This window comes from Papaver somniferum, chromosome 4 (genome assembly GCF_003573695.1).
Source record: "Papaver somniferum cultivar HN1 chromosome 4, ASM357369v1, whole genome shotgun sequence".
Classification (NCBI taxonomy): domain Eukaryota; kingdom Viridiplantae; phylum Streptophyta; class Magnoliopsida; order Ranunculales; family Papaveraceae; genus Papaver; species Papaver somniferum.
In genome coordinates this window covers 104147016-104166283 of record NC_039361.1, presented here as the reverse complement: position 1 = coordinate 104166283, position 19268 = coordinate 104147016, and positions in this window count along the sequence as shown.

Here is a 19268-nt window from a genome sequence, read left to right as displayed (position 1 = left end):
AAAGTTGCGGCAATTTCTTGTTTTAGAATTTATACGCGTTTCTGAGATTTCCTTTTGATCCTAAACTCTTCCTTAGATAGATACAAATCTTTGGGAAGGTTTATAGCACTTTAATATCTCTAAAATTCCCCAAAAAAGGTCACACACGTGACTTTCCATATTTTGTTGTTGTGATAAAAATCCGTCGATTTAGCCCAGTATAATCGATTTCAACACCCGTATTAGATTCCTAGACCCATAAGGAGTCTATCCTATGAAAATCAGAGGTTTAATCGACCTCAAACTCCTCCAAATCACGATTGCCAAAACTTCCAGGAGAGTTTCTATTTTCCCGCCCAAATTCAGAATTTGAACGTGAAGGGGAAAGGTTACCCCTTATCCAGTGGTCGCCCCTTATCCGATTCTGGAGTCCGTATAACACTTGTCCCTTGGGTGCGTTTAGTAATTTTTCTGGGATGTTTTCAACACTTTTCTCGGGGTTCCTCCGGGGTATTTCTGGGATGTCACTGGTACGTCTGCTACGGAGGTTCAAATGCCACGTTTTGAGCCAATTTCGCCGCAAAAGCTTATTTCTCCAAAAGCACCTACAAAGAGATAAAATACCAAAATAAATACAAGAATGAGAACTATCAATATATAGAATCGAGACAAATTAGACACAAAAATGTGTCTATCAAATACCCCCAAACTTATTATTTGCTAGTCCTCGAACAAAACTAAAATAGAAAACAAAATCCTAACTCACTGTCGCAGGCATCGTCGATTGCATTTAGCGTATGCAATAAGCCTTTAAACCCCTAGGTGTCCCTAGTGGCCGAGTTATAGTCTCGGGAGGGCTTACAAGAGATATACCCACAAAACCTTTACTCCAGACCCTAGCTATCTACGCAGAACCTTGGAAGGCACTAAAGAATCTCCTTGGTTGGCATACTTATTGACTACAGGAGGAAGTACCCTGATGCGAAATTCCAATTGTTGTACACGAGTTTGCACTCAAGCATACTAAAATTCATATATAAGTCACAGAGCTCTACTCAGATAGTTTCATTATGGACATCAAATTCAGAGTCAAACTAATCACATGGATAGATCAAGAAGATGGATATAGAGAAAAACATAGATGGTTTTGATGTTTACTAGGTGAACGGTGTTTCTCATATCTGTCTGAAGGCCTCCGCCAAAATGAACCTATCCTAATGGACTGAGATACTAGTCTGACTAATATCAACACACTGGCATATACAAGGGAACCAGTGGTTGATAATCCTAACTCTATGTCAACTCAGCTGGCATATACAAGGGTACCAGTGGTCGACTTTATTGAACTTATTCCGGTTGGTCTGGTGGTCTGGTCTCAAATTTTTTTTTCTTTAACTTTTTTTTTCTTTTTTTTTGTATCTCAATCACTCTAATTCACCCTAGCATTGGTAAAAACTTTAATCTTGAGCCCCACCTAATCACTTAGAGAAACATAGTTTAAAAACAAAACAAATTAAAAAGAAGTGAAAATGACTCAACGAGATATGGTGAAACTATCATGTTATTTCTAACACCTGAGCTCTGTGCTTTTATGAATAGACTCTTTAGATGTTGCCATCTAATCAGATTGGTTCCTCAACTCCTACAGCCAACATGCTTCCATCCACTTAGATTAGTTAGTGCCACCCTTAGTAAACATAAATTTCTAGGATCTGGAGTTTATTTATACTGCAACTAAAAAGTTTCTCCCATACCCCTTAACTTAAATCTAACATTGTCCTCAATGTTCTAAAGATAAAATTAAAAGCATGAACAAGGAGAAACTGTTACCATTTGAAGCAAAAGAGTTAAGGAAAAATATTACCGTGTTGCATGAAATTGGGTTACCTCCCAAGAAGTGCTAAGTTTAAAGTCCTCAGCCAGACATTGGAAGATTTAGTCACCTCATAGAATCATATATTAATAGACGGAATAATTGTGGGTCATCGAAACCAAATAGAGCTATCACGAGTAAAAGGAATCTGCAACATGCCAAGAAAATCAAATAAAGCACACCCTTGTCTAGTTTCTTGTTTAAGACAACTACATCTAGTTGTGGTTCAGGTTCAGGTTCTATAACTGGGTCTAGATAAAATATTTTCATGGGTTGCGTTTCCTCATAAGTTAGATCCGAATGTTCAAGCTTAAGAGTCTGGAAAAACTCAACTAAAAACTTAGTAGCACACAATAATAACCTGAATAATTGAGGATCCTCTAAGTCAATTAGATTTGACTCACACAATCGACCACAATGAAACTGGCGGTCAATCTTAAGCAAATGTGTCAGTTTTATTTTCCTAAAGTACTTAGGCTTAGTCTCAAAACTTAATATTCGACAATTTGAAAATCATACATTCCCACATTTGGAAGAAAAGTATTTGGTGGGAAAACAAAATCAATCTGGGTATCATAGCCTGGTTCAACCACATCAACCAGAGGATGGGTTTCTAATAACTGAACTTCGTTATGGACATCACTAGGTTCAGGAAAACGTGTATGAAGATAATCTGGTAAAATGGTTGAGTCAGATATGTCAATACCCAAGTGAGGGACCTTTCTAAGAGTTAAATCACATGGAGAATGATAATCACCCCCAAACTTGGAGTTTTGGGTGTCTCTAGATAGACTAGCTACAATTTCCCTAATTTCTAGATCATCAGAATCATGAAAATGGTCAACTGCTTCTTCTAGGTTATACTCAGGTGATGCCTCCTCACACATGTTTAAATCCTCTACGAGTTCATCTTCTTCGTCTAAGACTATTGTTTCTAAATAGCTAGACTCTAAAATATTTTTCTCATAATAAACTCGTTCCTCTAAACCATTATCGGCTTCGTAATCAAAAGGAAATACTACATCGTCTAAAATGGAGGTATCTCTAGTCAAATCCTCGTCATTTTGAATATGTGAATAATTATTAAAATTATTTGGATGTGAACTAGAAATAATATTATTATTAAGCTCAATTGGAGTAACAAATTCCTGATCGCTATGCATACTTATTTCAAATTCTTCTTCAATACTATCCTCATCATAATCCTCATTATAATAACATGAAAATGGTTGATCCTCATCTAAACAAGTAGTGTTACCAATTTAAAAAAAAAAAATTCCTCGTCATCTTGATTATGAAAATTACTATCCTTAGTTTCAAGGGTATTATTGGAAACACTATATTGGAAATTAAGATTATTTCGAGCAATTCTTTCGTTCGTCTCAGCTATCAGCTTGAAGGATTCCTCTATAGAAAGTTCTCTTTCGTCATAAACTAAGTTATTCATCTCAGCTAACTTACGTGTCGACTCCTCTAATTTCCTGAGGGACTCTTCTAAAGGAGAAATATAAGATTTTTGCTCGTATGACCGGTGCGTGTGTGGATAGTAATTGGGCTCATCAAGGTATGAGCCATAACCTTGAAAAGGCTGATGTTCCCAACCACTATTCACACTATGGTCAAAGTAGTAACGTCCATTTTGAAACTCAGTAGGATATTCGTTGTATTGGCTATTGTAATACCAGTTCAACATTCTATTGCAGGGGTGTGAGTTGTCACACAAAATAAACCCACTGACAGGGGATTCGTGGGTGGATAGATTCTTACCTCCCGTACCATACGGGCAATGAACCGTTGAAGTCGACTCAGACCACCGACTCCGATGTCAGTGTACGAACCCGAGGGGCCGAGACAGTATCGTAATTGTCGTCCTTCCCTGCAAACAGTTTATATTTAATCTTAACCCTTCCGTAGGGCTTAAAAAAAATAATGTCCAGTCCAAAAAGTGTCCAAAAATAAAAAGAAAAATTACAAAAACTAAAACCCTATTTACAGTTTCTAAAAATAAAACAAAAAAACTATATACAAAATATTCTTCTTCACTCCTTTTGGATTCCTCTTTTCTTTCCTTCTTTGGCGATGCTTCTTTTTATAACACTTTTTCTTTCCTTGTAGCTTCGATCGAAATCTGAAAAGAATCAAAAAAATACCAAAAGCGTATAAGAGAACAAAAATTCTAAAAGAAATAAAATAAATCTAAAACCTAAAACCTAAAACCTAATACAAATCCGCGTCGGCGGCGCCAAAAATTGATGTAGTTTTGTAGTGGTAAGTAAAGTGTTCATTTCTCGGACTTGTTGAGATTCGATTTTAGACTTAATATAATATGTACAAGGAAAGCTGTCACAGTATCGAGAGGTACTGAGATTCAGGATTCCACCAAATTCCGTTCATGTGACTCAATTAATAACCCCAATCAATTATAGCTCAAATATTAAAAATATGGACTCTTATTCTTTGCCAAAAATATATTTTTAAAACTTTAGATGTAAATCACAAGCTTGGTGTATCAAAATCTCTTACGTATAAGCATACACCATCAAACGAAATCACAACTAATTAGTGAAAATCATGAATCAATTAAAATAAGTGCAAAAAGTCATAAAGAATTATTAAAATTACCACATGCGTGAAATAGGGTTTCCTCCGTCATCCCAGTGTTGGGGTTTAGCTCCTCATATTAATCATGATCTCAAAATACATGTATAAATCTCAAAAGTTGATTAAAAGGGAGTAAAACAATTGAACAGAAAAATCGCAACAGAAATAACTGTTGCAAAGGCGTTGTTCACTGTTACAAGAAGAACGATATATATGAAGTGATGTTGAGAGTGCAGCTGCGACCCCCACAACTTTGTCGTAAACACTGTTGAAGAACGACTGTCTTCAGACGTCTGTTCCTCGTGTTCTTCAGCAGCAGAAGCAGCAGAAACAAAGTTTGATCGAACTCTGGTTTCTTGTTCTCTGGCCCTCCTCAGGTTCCCAAACTCTCGACACCCCTTATATATGACCCAACCAATCTATTTATATCAAAAAGGCCGATTAAATCTATCCAAAATCTTCCAAAATCTCTTCCTTTCTCTTCACGGCAAAGTTGCGGCAATTTCTTGTTTTAGAATTTATACGCGTTTCTGAGCTTTCCTTTTGATTCTAAACTCTTCCTTAGATAGATACAAATCTGTGGGAAGGTTTATAGCACTTTAATCTCTCTAAAATTCCCCAAAAAAGGTCACACACGCGACTTTCCATATTTTGTTGTTGTGATAAAAATCCGTCGATTTAGCCCAATATAATCGATTTCAACACCCGTATTAGATTCCTAGACCCATAAGGAGTCTATCCTATGAAAATCAGAGGTTTAATCGACCTCAAACTCCTCCAAATCACGATTTCCAAAACTTCCAGGAGAGTTTCTATTTTCCCGCCCAAATTCAGAATTTGAACGTGAAGGGGAAAGGTTACCCCTTATCAAGTGGTCGCCCCTTATCCGCTTCTGGAGTCCGTATAACACTTGTCCCTTGGGTGCGTTTAGTAATTTTTCTGGGATGTTTTCAACACTTTTCTCGGGGTTCCTCCGTGGTATTTCTGGGATGTCAGTGGTACGTCTGCTACGGAGGTTCAAATGCCACGTTTTGAGCCAATTTCTCCGCAAAAGCTTATTTCTCCAAAAAGACTTACAAAGAGATAAAATACCAAAATAAATACAAGAATGAGAACTATCAATATATAGAATCGAGACAAATTAGACACAAAAATGTGTCTATGAAATAGGTGGTTGAAGAGAACTAAACCTGTAGTTACTTGGGGAGAATTTGAGAAAGCCATTATTAGCCGTTTCTGTATTACTTCATATGAAGATGCAGGAGCAAAACTCGTTAAAATTAAGCAGTCAGGTTCATATGTAGAATATTGTGAAGAATTTGAACGATTATCAAATTTGGTGGATAATTTACCTGAAGAATTTTTAGTGAGATGTTTTCTAAGTGGATTAAAAGACGAGGTAAGACTAGAAACTCAATCCCACACTCCTATTAATTTACATAATGCAATGACAATTGGAAGGTTACAAGATGAGAAAGTAACATTGCGAAAATAATCATATAGAATAGCACCAAAGACACCTAGTGTTGTTAATACTAGTAGACCTTTTAATTCTAGAGCACCTATATCATCTTAAAAACCCATGACAGAAAATCCAGTTGTTAGAAGATTAACTCAGGTTGAAGCTGAAGAAAAAAGAAAGCAACAACTATGTTATAACTGTGATGAAAAGTGGCACCGAGGTCATCGCTGTAAAACTCAGACATTGTTCTTAATTGATAGATATGACAATCAGGATGAAGATGAATGTACAGATGAAGTTGCTATATAAGAAGAATCTGAAAAAGAAGCCGTCGAGATTTCTATGCATGCACTGGACGGATCATTATCTCCACAAACCATGCGGGTACAAGGAGAAATTAAGAAGGCTAAAGTTACCATACTTATCGATTTTCTGGAAGTACCCATAATTTTGTTGATTCTGCGATACCTAAAAGAATGGGAATTAAGATAATTAAAGATGAGACTTTTGAGGTGCTGGTAGCTAATGGTGCTAGAATGACTTGTGAAGGAAGATGCTTGGATCTGGATTATAAGTTAAATAAATATGGGTTCAAAGGAACTTTTTATGTATTGCCACTTGGGGGATGCGATGTGGTTCTGGGATTCCAATTGTTAGAAACGTTGGGTCCCATAACTTGGGATTTCAAACATTTAACCATGGATTTTAAGAGGGATGGTGAACGTATTCGACTAGAAGGAGATAAGAAAAATTAAGTAAAGTTAGCCAACATCAATAACATCCAGAAAATCTTAAATAAGGGATCAACCAATGTTCAGAAGCACAAATTAGTCAAGAAACACCAGGGGAGATACAAGAATTAATTGAAGAGTTTGGTGAGGTGTTCTCGGTACCCACAATGCTGCCACCTGTGAGAAGCCATGATCACCACATAACGTTACAACCTGGGAGTGATCCAATCAATGTACGACCTTACATGTACGCACATTACCAGAAAGGTGAGATCTAAAAGATTGTTAAAGAGTTGGTAGACTCAGGATTAGTTAGGCCACGCACGAGTCCTTTCTCTTCTCCTGTTTTGTTAGTTAAGAAAAAAGATGGCACTTGGCGTATGTGTGTTGATTATAAAGCTTTAAACCAGGCTACTGTCAAGGATAAGTTTCCTATTCCAGTCATTGATGAGTTATTAGATGAACTACATGGAGCTTTATTCTTTTCGAAGCTATATTTAAGATCGGGTTATCATCAAATTAGGATGTATGAACAAGATATCTACAAAACAGCTTTTCGAACCCATGACGGACACTATGAATTCCTAGCGATGCCGTTTGGATTAACTAATGCTCCATCTACATTTCAACATCTTATGAATGATGTGTTCAGAAATCAATTAAGAAAATCTGTCTTGGTTTTCTTTGATGATATTCTGATCTATAGTCCTACCTGGGAAGCACATTTATTGCACCTTCGTGAAGTATTCCTGATATTAGAAAGCCATCAACTTAAGGTCAAATTAAGTAAATGTTATTTTGGTACTGAGAGGGTTTAGTATTTGGGTCATATCATCTCAAGAGGAGGAGTGGAAGATGATCCTAGCAAGATACGGGATATGTTGGACTAGCCGTTACCAAGAACTGTCAAGGCATTACGAGGATTCTTCGGTTTGACAGGATATTATAGGAAATTTGTACAAGGTTATGCTAATATTGCAGCACCACTTACAAAATTGCTAAAAAAGATGGTTTTTTGTGGACAGATGAAGCAACAAACGCATTTGTTAAATTGAAAAGTGTAATGACATCCACACCCGTGCTAGCATTACCTGACTTTACAAAGACCTTCATTATTGAAAGTGATGCTTGTGGAGTAGGAATAGGTGCGATTTTGATGCAAGAAGGTAGGCCAATTGCTTTCAAAAGTAAGCCACTTGGACCTCGTCATATGGGTTTGTCAACTTATGAGAAAGAGTTGTTAGCAGTAGTTCATGCGTTTACTAAACGGCGACCTTATCTAATTGGGAGAAGATTTCTTATTCAGGCAGACCAACAAAGTTTGAAGTATTTTTTGGATGCTAGAGTTGTAACACCGTCACAACAAAAATGGTTAACAAAATTATTAGGCTATGACTACGTGATTGAGTACAAGAAGGGATAGTCTAACAAGGTTGCTGATGCACTTTCTCGAAATTTGCTAACGGTGAAATTTGTTCTGTAACTTATGTTAGTTGTGCTTGGATGGAAGACCTATTGGCTGAACTAAAAACAGATCCGTGGATCACAGATTTCATCTTCAAAGTGAGTCAGCCTTCTTTCGGCAAGAATAACTTTACCGTACGAGATGGTTTAGTTTACTATAAACAACATCAACTAGTGATAAGTCATACTTCAAGGTGGAAGGCACTACTACTAGCTGAGTTTCATGACTCTCCAATTGCTGGTCATGCCGGATATTTGAAGACAATAAAACGTTTATATAAGTTGTTCTACTGGTCTAGAATGCATAAAGTGGTGAGAGACTACATTGCTTGCTGTGATGTTTGCCAAAGGAACAAATATAGTACTCTTTCTCCAGCAGGATATCTTCAACCATTGCCGATTCCTACTATAGTATGGACAGATATATCCATGGATTTTGTTGAAGGGTTGCCAAAGTCTAAATGGAAAACTGTGATTCTTGTAGTGGTGGATCGACTAACTAAATATGCCCATTTTCTTGCATTAAAAATCCATATACAGCCACATCGGTAGCCCAGAAGTTTTTAGAAACAATCATCAAACTTCATGGATTTCCTCAATCTATAGTTTCTGATAGGGATGATGTATTTACAAGTAATTTTTGGAAAGAGTTGTTTCGCCTACATGGAACTCAATTAAGAATGATTTCCTCCTATCAACCGCAAACCGACGGTCAAACTGAAGTGGTTAACAGATGTTTGGAAGGTTACTTACGGTGTTTCGCTGGAAATAAACCAAAAGGATGGTCATCTTGGTTACCATGGGCAGAGTATTGATATAATACATCCTATCATACTTCAACTAATACTACACCGTTTGAGGCTTTGTATGACATTCCTCCTCCGGTATTAACAACTTATTTACCAGGAGAAGCGAAAACCACAACTTTGGACGAGGCAATAACCAAGAGGAATGAAGTTTTATCAATGCTTAAGGATCAACTTCAAGTGGTGTAGAATAAAATGAAGCTAAGGGCAGATGAAGGACGTCGGGACGTTGTATATCAGGTTGGGGATTATGTGTATCTGAAGTTGCAGCCATATCGGCAAAATTCTAATGTGCAAAGGAAGAACCAAAAATTATCTCCACGATATTTGGACCTTATAAGATTTTGGAGCGTATAGGACCTGTGGCTTATCGATTGGACTTGCCTAAGGAGTCAAAGATACATTCAGTATTTCATGTATAGTTTCTGAAGAAGGCTTTGTTTCCTAACACAGCTGTTGGGAATAATCTACCAGAAGAAGAAGATGAGGTTGATCCAGTAATCTCCATGGTTGAACTGATCCTTGAGGTCAAGGAAAATCTTAAGGGGGAGGGAATGATAAGAAATCCCCAATTACTTAGAATTATTAATTAAAACTAGGATTAGGGTTAGAAATCCCTAAATTCTCTTTTTTTAGGCATTAGTTTATTTTTGGAAATTGTTCTGTTTTAAGAATTTTATTTTAGATTCCTAGTTATAGAAGTAGTTTCCTTTCTAGGTTACCTTTCCTTAATTTTATAGTTCAGTGGCCTATATAAGAAGGTCTAATGTTATTAGTTTGATTATCTATGAGAATTATAAGTTCGTTTTAAGTTTCTGTGTTTTTTTAAAGTCTACTCTGCTGACCGTGGGTAAGAACTATTAAGTTCTTATCAGATTACTGCTAAAAGGCAATAAGCATCAACATTTCCATATCTTCACTTCTTTAATATCCTGAGGTTTTAAGAACATAAAATTTAAAAAAAATGCAAGAAAGTTTCGCCAATTTAGATGATATCTTTTTGAATTGCAGAAGAGCAAAGGGAAAACTAAATGATAATTAATTATTCCCTTTTCCGAAGGACATTAGCATTAACTAGACTTAAGACACGAAACAAAAACCAACATATGTATTTTGAATCACAAACACCACCATTTCACATGTTCAAACTACTATTACATCTCCGTTTTTCATTCCACAAAAGCCTCTGATATGATCGTTTGCTTGTATAACCTAACACTGCTTAACCGAATAGAAAAAGTGGCATACCAGAGAAGCTGCTAGCAGTACAAAATGCTTAATGCTATGTCTGGTAAATATAAGACACTTCTCTTTTTCGTATTCTTTAGTCCTTGTACTCTGCCTTTTACTTGTCCAAGATCACAAAATTCAATGTCATTAGAAAAAAAAAGAACCACCATTCTGCAATCAATGAACTCCTTAATTGGGAAAACAATCCACTCCGTGATCACTGGGGCAGAAGATTGATTCCCGTGTCGCATACACAATTTTGTTTGGAAAATTGTGTGATTTATAAAATATCTCCTTGTAGAGTAATTTAGTGACATTTTTTCTCTTTTGTTTACACTTCCAAGTCTTGCTTGACTCTAAGCTAACTGCATGGAAGCCAATTTTCATTGATTGCAAAATTTTCCACACAATTTTCCAAACCACATAAAGTTATCAGGCAAAATGTGAATCTTGAAATCCAACCTACTATTACTGCCTAGTAGCTATCTGTATCTCACAAACAAAATAAACAAGGAAACTTAAAGAACCATCCTATTGTATCATATCCAATCATATCCTATTTGCTCTAAACAAATCCATAAACACAACAATAAAAATAACTTACAAAGAAAATAGTAGCAAAAACATTAATTCAAAACCTCCATCTTTTCAAGAAAATCCCTAAATAAAAAGGAGCAGAAAAGTTAAAAACCAAACCTCAGATTTCTTCAACAGAGTTAGTAGACTTGCATCTTATATGAACCCTTTTGTTTATCACACCTTAGTGAACTGGTACATAATTTTCAGGGGATTTGTATCTCCCTGATACCAAGCAAAAAAAAATCAGTAAAAATTTGAAATCTGAGCCTTGGGTATATCCATAATAACATCAATACCGTATGAATAACTTTGACAACAAAGAAAAATCAAATAACATAAAGATGGTGCAATAGTTATACCTTCAAATGTTGAGAAGTCCAAGTGAGGATGATAATTGGTCTTATAATAAATCCTACGACAAATATCAGAAGAGATTTAAAACCCTACAAACCAAATCAACAAACAATAAAAAGAGAAAATGGCGAAATTAGGTTTTCAAAGAAAATGATTGAGGTGAGTTTAGATTGAAAAAAATAGCATTCAATCAAACATAATACAGACGGATCTGGAGAAATAGAGAAGAAAATGGTTGTTCTTACCAGTATGTTGAGTCTTCAAACCCAAACAACATACTAGAACTGAAACTGAAGAACAAATTAGGGTTTTACGAAATTTACTTTCAATTTTTTTTTTTAAGTGATGTGATTAAAATAATTTGGAGTTGGGTTGAGAACAATTGTGTAAACTTGAAGAGTCTTCAAATGATCTGGTTGAAAGAATTTGAAGCTCGGTTGAGAACAATTTTGTGTAAACTTGCAGAGAGAAAGAAAAAAAGAGGTAATATGTTGTTGCGAAGAAAAAAAGAGAGAGCCGAGGTGAGAGAGAGAGTGACAGATAAATAATAGAGATATGAAGGGATAAGGATAATGGGTGCCTAGAAAATTGAACTATAGGAAAAGCTAGGTTCACGAGTCACGGTGTGGGTCGTTGAGCGTGGAAAAAAAATAATAAAAAAGTCATACAAATACCAACTTAGGCCCTCTAAACTGTGCTCCAGATATTTTTTATATCTGGGACCGTCTTCACCGGTTCATGGTCAATTGACCGTTATTGAGGGTCGGGGATGTGAGTCATAAAAACCTCATATTCCGCAAGTGTAAGGAATGCAATATTTTGCAAATCGTGGCTATAATGTTCATGAATTGATTCGAGTGAATTAAAATTGATTTTGCTTCAATTATGTCTTGTATACTTCTATGAGAATATAAAAAATTGAACAACTCTAGAACTAGTTTCATTTGAGTCATTTGAACTAGTTGTGTTAAAATGAACAAGGTTGATATGAAAGTGTTCATATGGCTAACTTCGGTTGACTATTGTTGAGCCAACAAGGTGTACACGTTCAGGTACGGTTACCCATATCTAAATGAAGTCACTTTTCATTTGTGTGTTACAAGCTAAGTTCGATCTAACGGTTGAAAGATATTAACTTGAGTCTAATCAGGTTTTCATCTAACGGTGAATATTGAATGCTTTGTTACCAAGGTAACATTCATTGCAAACCCTGATTTGAAGACTATATAAGGGATAACTCTAGCAACTGGGAAACCTAATCCCCACACCTCCTATGTGATACTAGTTGCGACTAGAGTCGATTCACCTTTAACCTTGGTTTTTCTAAAACCATTATAGGTTAACGACTTAAATACTTCATTGGGATTGTGAAGCCAGACCCAACTATTTTCTCTGTAGTTACATGTTCTGATCTTGTTGTTTTCTATCGTATTAAGTACTATCTTCTTTAAGATTTTCTCGAGATTTAATTTCCGATAGGCAAGATAAAAAGTAGTCACATACATCTTCGTCTCATCGTTTGTGATTCCACAATATCTTGTTTCGCTACCATACAATTAAGATTATTGTAGGTGATTGATTTACTAGGCTGTACTTCGGGAATATAAGTCCAGTATATCAATTAGTTCATGTTCACCTAGATTTATCAAAAGGCGAAACAAAACTCATAAGTATTGCTACGGGAGACAGATTTATCTATTCAATAGACTTTTCTGTGTGAGACAGATCGGTTTATCAAGTCTTTGACATTGGGTCATAGGAACTCATAGTCGTGGGTGAGATCAGCTAAGGGAATCAAGTGCGTAAAGTCCTGCTGGGATTCAGAGGTGCAAAGAACGCGACTGTACCTTGATCAATGTGATATTGGTTAGGGCTCAACTACATTCCAGTCTGAAGTTAACTTGGAGTAGGCTAGTGTCTGTAGCGGCTTAATACAGTATGGTGTTCAAATCTGTACTAGGTCCCATGGTTTTTCTGCATTTGTGATTTCCCTGTTGACAAAATTTCTGGTGTCTGTGTTATTTCTTTTCATCATTATATTTTCTATATAATTGAAATATCACAGGTTGTGCGTAGTTCAATCAATTAGATAATCCAACCTTTGGTTGTTGATATAAATTGATTGACACTTTAACATTGGTCTTTGGTATCGTTCAAGTTGTTTCACATAATAATCATGCTCGCGGATTTCTATTTATTAACATTGGTCTTTGGTATCGTTCAAATTGTTTCACATAATAATCATGCTCGCGGATTTCTATCTATTTGATTTTTCGATTATATTGTGAAACAGAGATACAACTCTTGGATATGTTTCTATTGATTGAGTTTGATTGTCTAGTTGATTCTCTTGGAATTATATTGAATTTTTTCTATACAGATTTCCTAAACGAAATATTGTGTGAGGTTGTTAGACCCCCACTTTTCACCTAGTTTCCTTAGTATCCCTGCGCCTACAACCAATCAGACCAACACACATGAATCCTAAGATAGAGTCCACTATCTGAAGTTGCTTCAGTCTCTCTGAAGACTTTAAACACTCAACCCTTTGGATCGTCTTCCAATAAGTAGAGGACTAATATGTTTGGTAACCACTCTTTTATCTCATGAAGTAAATCAGAGATAATGATGTTGAGTGTGACAAAGGCTTGTTTCAAATTAATTAAACCTCCTTTGTCATGTTTTAAATCTTTAAATATTTGTATTAAACAAGTTAACCAGATAGCTCGTCGATCTAAATACAACTTTTCAATAATCAGTCTATCAAAATATAAACCACATGTAGTCGGATCCCAGTCGATCAAGTTTGTACACGAAACAAATCATGAATATACAAAACCAATAAGAAATTTTTTCTCCTCTTCAATAATCTTCTGTACCTGCATAAAAACTTGATTCCTGGCCTATGATCGATCACGCACATAACATAGTCTGTTTACACTGGATTATCATAAGTCATGTTAAGCTCTTGATTTAGTCTGAGTGATCTTATATAAAAAGAGAAGGTTCTATATAATAAACAAACTAGGAGAAGTCAAGAATTAATAATCGTTAGTTTATCAAATCAATAATTGAAAACTAAAATAACAATGCAATTCTAGTTTCCTACCAATGGTACTATTAGACGCTTCTTAATCCCAAAGAAGTCTTTAAACTAGCGGACGCACGAGATTTTGCCTAATTAGGTTACTCTCCCCTCCAAGATAGTATTACGAGAATAATATTAATCGGCTACACCAGAAACAACAAAGATGAAGTTTTCCTGACTAAGTATAAGTTTGTAAGAAGAAAAAACTTCGCTATTTATAAACTACATGTAGTTTGGATATCAAGGAGTTTCCATAATCGAAGATATTCAAAAGATATGCAATAAAGCACCTATATCCTGTTTTACGGATTCCAACCAATATCCAACTGTACAATCGAAATCTCAATGGATAACTCAATATTAGCTAGAAATTAACTAATATATATTTCCAGAGATATGTTTTGATTTTTGGTAAAACAAAACATATTAAATATGAAAATCTAAAAAAGATTCTCAACTAATTTCGGTTTGGAATCTCACCCTGAGTATCAAGGAATATATTTGAACAATTAAGAAATAAGATTCCAGCAGATTTTCAAATCACTCACTATGTCGACATCTTGAACTTTCCTTATTTTGCAAACCCAATTTCTAAATCAAACAAACCCAAAATTGCGCGTGACTTATAAAAATCAGTTTTGCCTATTGGGATCATTTCTACCATAATAGCTAAAGAAAGTTAGGATCGGTTCTACCTTTACTCCCAATATATGTAGGGATTGTTTTACATTGACTCCCAACATAATCTAGGATCGGTGCTACCTTATTCTCTATATAGGTTAGGTTCGGTCATACTTAAGATCATCAATTAAAACTGAAACCATAATCCTTTTGATTTCCTTTCGATAATGAAACAAGTTCATACGTCTACTTCCTTAAACTTGTGTGATTAAACATAGTTTTCTAGGTATGAAATCAAACCTATGTTCACTACACAATCTAGTAACGAGTTGCAAATATTATGTCGATGTCGCAATTACGAAGTTCAAAGGATAAACATTATACTTCGTAAATCAATATACCAATATAAAGTGATTATTACTTATTGATATATTGTTCCTTGACACTTTGATCATAATATGATGATCAAGTATATTATACTAGAGCTTCATATATACAACTTCTAATGTTATGTTTTCAATCATAAACGACTTGAAAGCAAACAATATAAAAATGGAAACAAGGCAAGTCATGTATTACTAACCTCAAGTTAAAGTATGATGTTATCGTCGTTGTCGATATGTCTTCGGAATCTTCGGGTCTTCAGAGTAATACTTGTATGTCTCAACATTTATAGACTTCCTAATACAACCTAACAAAGTGGACTCTAGTAATCTAATCAAGTGGCTTATGAGTTTTGATACTAAAATATGACGACTGACCTTGGCATACCAACGCTTGGTAGGTTCAGCTGAGCAGTGTTCTAACACCATATGATGGTGGTTATAATAAAATCGCTTTCTAAGATAAAGATTGTACTTAATTTAATCGGAGGTTGTATCTAGTCACTACCTAATATGATAGCTTGTATAATGTAGATTTTAGGTCGCATTACAAAATTTATGCTATACGAAACTGACAATTGTTAAATGAATTGTGTGTCGAGAAATAAGTGATTACTTTCGCTTCTCGAAGATGACTCGTGTCACCCATTTTTCTTGCACCCAATACACCCACCCGTCGGTGGCATCCATATAAGCATCCAAATTGGTTTATCTCTTTTTTATATTTTTTTTAGCTTTATTCTATATTTTTCTTCTAAGATAAGAAGAATCAATTAACATAGGAATGGTGGAAACCATATCAAAATATTTTTAATTCACATACGAGATATACCAAAATATTTATACATATGAGATGAAGACTTGAATGAAATAAAATAATCATTTTTTGCTCGCTAAATATTTGCAATTTGTTTACTGTTCTTTAGTGACGGAGCAACTCAAAAAATAAACCTGTTCCTCCTCTTTGAACCATACCTTATTACTATCTAGTTATTTGAAGTTATAATTAAATCAGACTACAATTTTTTCCCTCTAGTTTTTAAAATAATGACTCATATAATCAAAATCCACCTTTTGGCAAAACACAAAATTTTTCTTTTTTTTGCTTAAGTTTGATCTAGAAATCGAAGGAATAATTAAGCTTGATCCTTTTTTCCTATCTCAATTTTTGAATAACTTTTTATTACCCTTTATATAACTTAGTCCTATGTCTTGAGTTTGTTTTCATGGAAAAATGATTCTTTTCAAAACCAAATCATGGTTGGATTTTGGGGTGATATTCTTTTCCAGTTTTTCCCCATCTCATCTTCCCTAAACTTCCATCAGAGAACTTATAAAAGTGATGTAGAAAACAAGAAGAAAGAAATGATGCGAGGGAAGCATGTTCACGTAGATGCCACCTAAGGTGGGCGCCAGAAATCATTCTCACTTTGAGAATGAATTTTTAAAGTGAAATAGATCGATAGTTTCTATCAGCTTTTCTTTTAAAATACTAAAAAAGGAAAAACTTTTCATTTGGTTTTTGGACAATAGAAATATAAATATCCCACTATAATATTAGCAAAGTATTAGTTTATTGATAAATAGATAATTTGTATTTGGTTTTTAAGTTTATGAAGTTTTTCCAAATAAGACACTTGTTTCATAAAATAAAGAAATAATTTATTTTTGAGCATATCCGGCAAAGAAATCCAATCTTACCTGTATGTGAGGAACAATACTAGCAAACCTAAAATCTCATTTTAATAAGTAGCTTATGGTGCCAAAAGAGCCTTAATTAGTTAACATACTAATCTTTCTTTACCACGCTACAGTTGAAATCAAAGTAAAGATATCATTCTAACAAAGTTAGTAAATTTATTCTTTTGATTATAAAGAATACGATGGAACTTATTTCGTACCATAGTACGTTAATCTATATTGCTAGTTAGTCCGTTATACCAACCCCCAAAAACATAAAAGAATTTGCTGATAATTATTGTTATAGGTATAATAATTTTATTTTATAGAATCTTCGGGGAAAAATGCGAAAAAAAAATGGGGAAAAATTATGTAAACATATATGTCATATTTGGGAAATGTTGGCGCCAAATATATCAAAGGTAGATTTCATCCTTTTAAAAACTCTGATGTCAAATCTAAAAGATCCGACGGTTAGAAGCCCATCATAAATCTACTATATAGGGCGTTTTATTAAGTAATTAGTTTAAAAATGCATCTTTCGAAGCTTAACCAAATCATTAGTGAGTTTCTCTCTACTAACAGAATTGTGAATAAAATCACTCTATTAGTGTTGAAGGGAAAAAAGTTTATAACCTTACTAAATTTTTCTTAGATCTAAAAATTCTATTCCTCTCGTTCTTTCTCCCTAATTCCTTCCATTTCAAGATTATACAAAATCAAAGAAGAAAGAAGAGAGAATTAAATTTGTGAAATATCATAGATGCTAGGTAATTGAATCTAACATCTACATTTATTATTCTCTCTTTTTGTCTCTCCATAACTCCTTCCATTTCAAGATTATATAAAATCAGAGAAAAAAGAATCAAAGTTTTGAAAGATCATAGATACTAGCTTGAATATGACATCTACACTGTTTTTTGAATTAAGTTTTTCTATTATGATTTTTTAACTTAATTTTTTTTAATCTGATTGTTTGTTAGTTGCATCAATGCACAAGATAAGAGCCAACCGTTAACATCAAATATCTTTCAAGATGGGAAAATATTTTAAATAGGACAATATTAACTAAATGTTTTGTTTGTTTTTTACAAAAATAAAAACAACTAGTTAATTGATATAATTTTAGAACTACATATTCACTGAGTTCAAGTTATTTTACCTTCAAATTTCCTTTCTTCATTTGGTTGGTAGGACTTTGGTAACCTAGCTAATTGGTTCCATGTAGCATATGCATTCACACATGTTAGTTAACACTTTTATATTTTATTTATTTTGCGAACTTACAGGTATTATTTATTTCAATATTATTAATGTTATTATACATTGTCACACATTCTGCATTTTAACATCTTTTACTTATTTTTTAGTTGACATTTGTTGAAGTTATGCTATGTTTTAGTCACCTCTATTTTCCTTGTGATTTTTTTTTTTAAATATGCATGTAAAATACTAGTTTGTTTTAGCTTTCTCTATTGTTGTTTATATTGTTATTTTACTTCTTGTAACTTATCTATTCAAGTATAAATAAAGCTTTAATGTCATTATGTTGATACGATTGAGGGATGTATGAAAACTACATGAGTTCTCTCCATTATCATCATTTTTTATGTCTGAAAAGACAATAACCTAAGGCTGGGTGTAGAAATTTCTTGTTAGGCTCGAATCGTATTGTTAAGTGTTCGCAATCAAAATTTTGTAATGTTTTTTGAAAATAAATGAAATTCATATGTATTACTAATTTCTTTGGTTTTGTAGATTGCTGCGGCCTTTTTCTTTCCAAGAAAAAAAAAGAAATCCAGGAAAATATTTTCGATATGGTTTTGTACTTCAACTAACATTTGCAAGTGGCTTGTCTACCAAATTTTGTCTCTCAGATTTCCTTACGGTTCGTCATCATATGGATATAACAAATAAAAAATTTAGTAAAAGTGTTCTCCCTTTGAAACTTTTTTTTTTTAAGAATGTCCAAATTGCTACTAATACAAGTATGATGAGTACGCTTATAGACTATTTTTTTTTATGGCATGTGGCTTCAATGTCCATACATTCGATAACAAAGTGTTTCTATGAGCATGGTGAGATCCTACATTTCATCCGTGGTTGTTAAGTTGATAGTGGTGGTGTTGGTGGCGGTGGATAAATACTTCCGGTATTAGATCCGAAATACCCTTATTGATGGATGAGTGAAAAACATCCTAAAGTACATAAATTAAAAAGAAATGTGTACTTCACTTTGTACTATATGGGTGTGTGTGCATGCCTCAAAATTGAACTCTTACTGTACTATGGAGTATGGACTACTTAAATCAGTTGATTCTTGAAAAAATATATTCCAGGACTTTGAATCTTGATTGTTAGTATCACTTGGACACACTTAATTATGACGAAAACTACACGTGTGCATGTTTTCATTT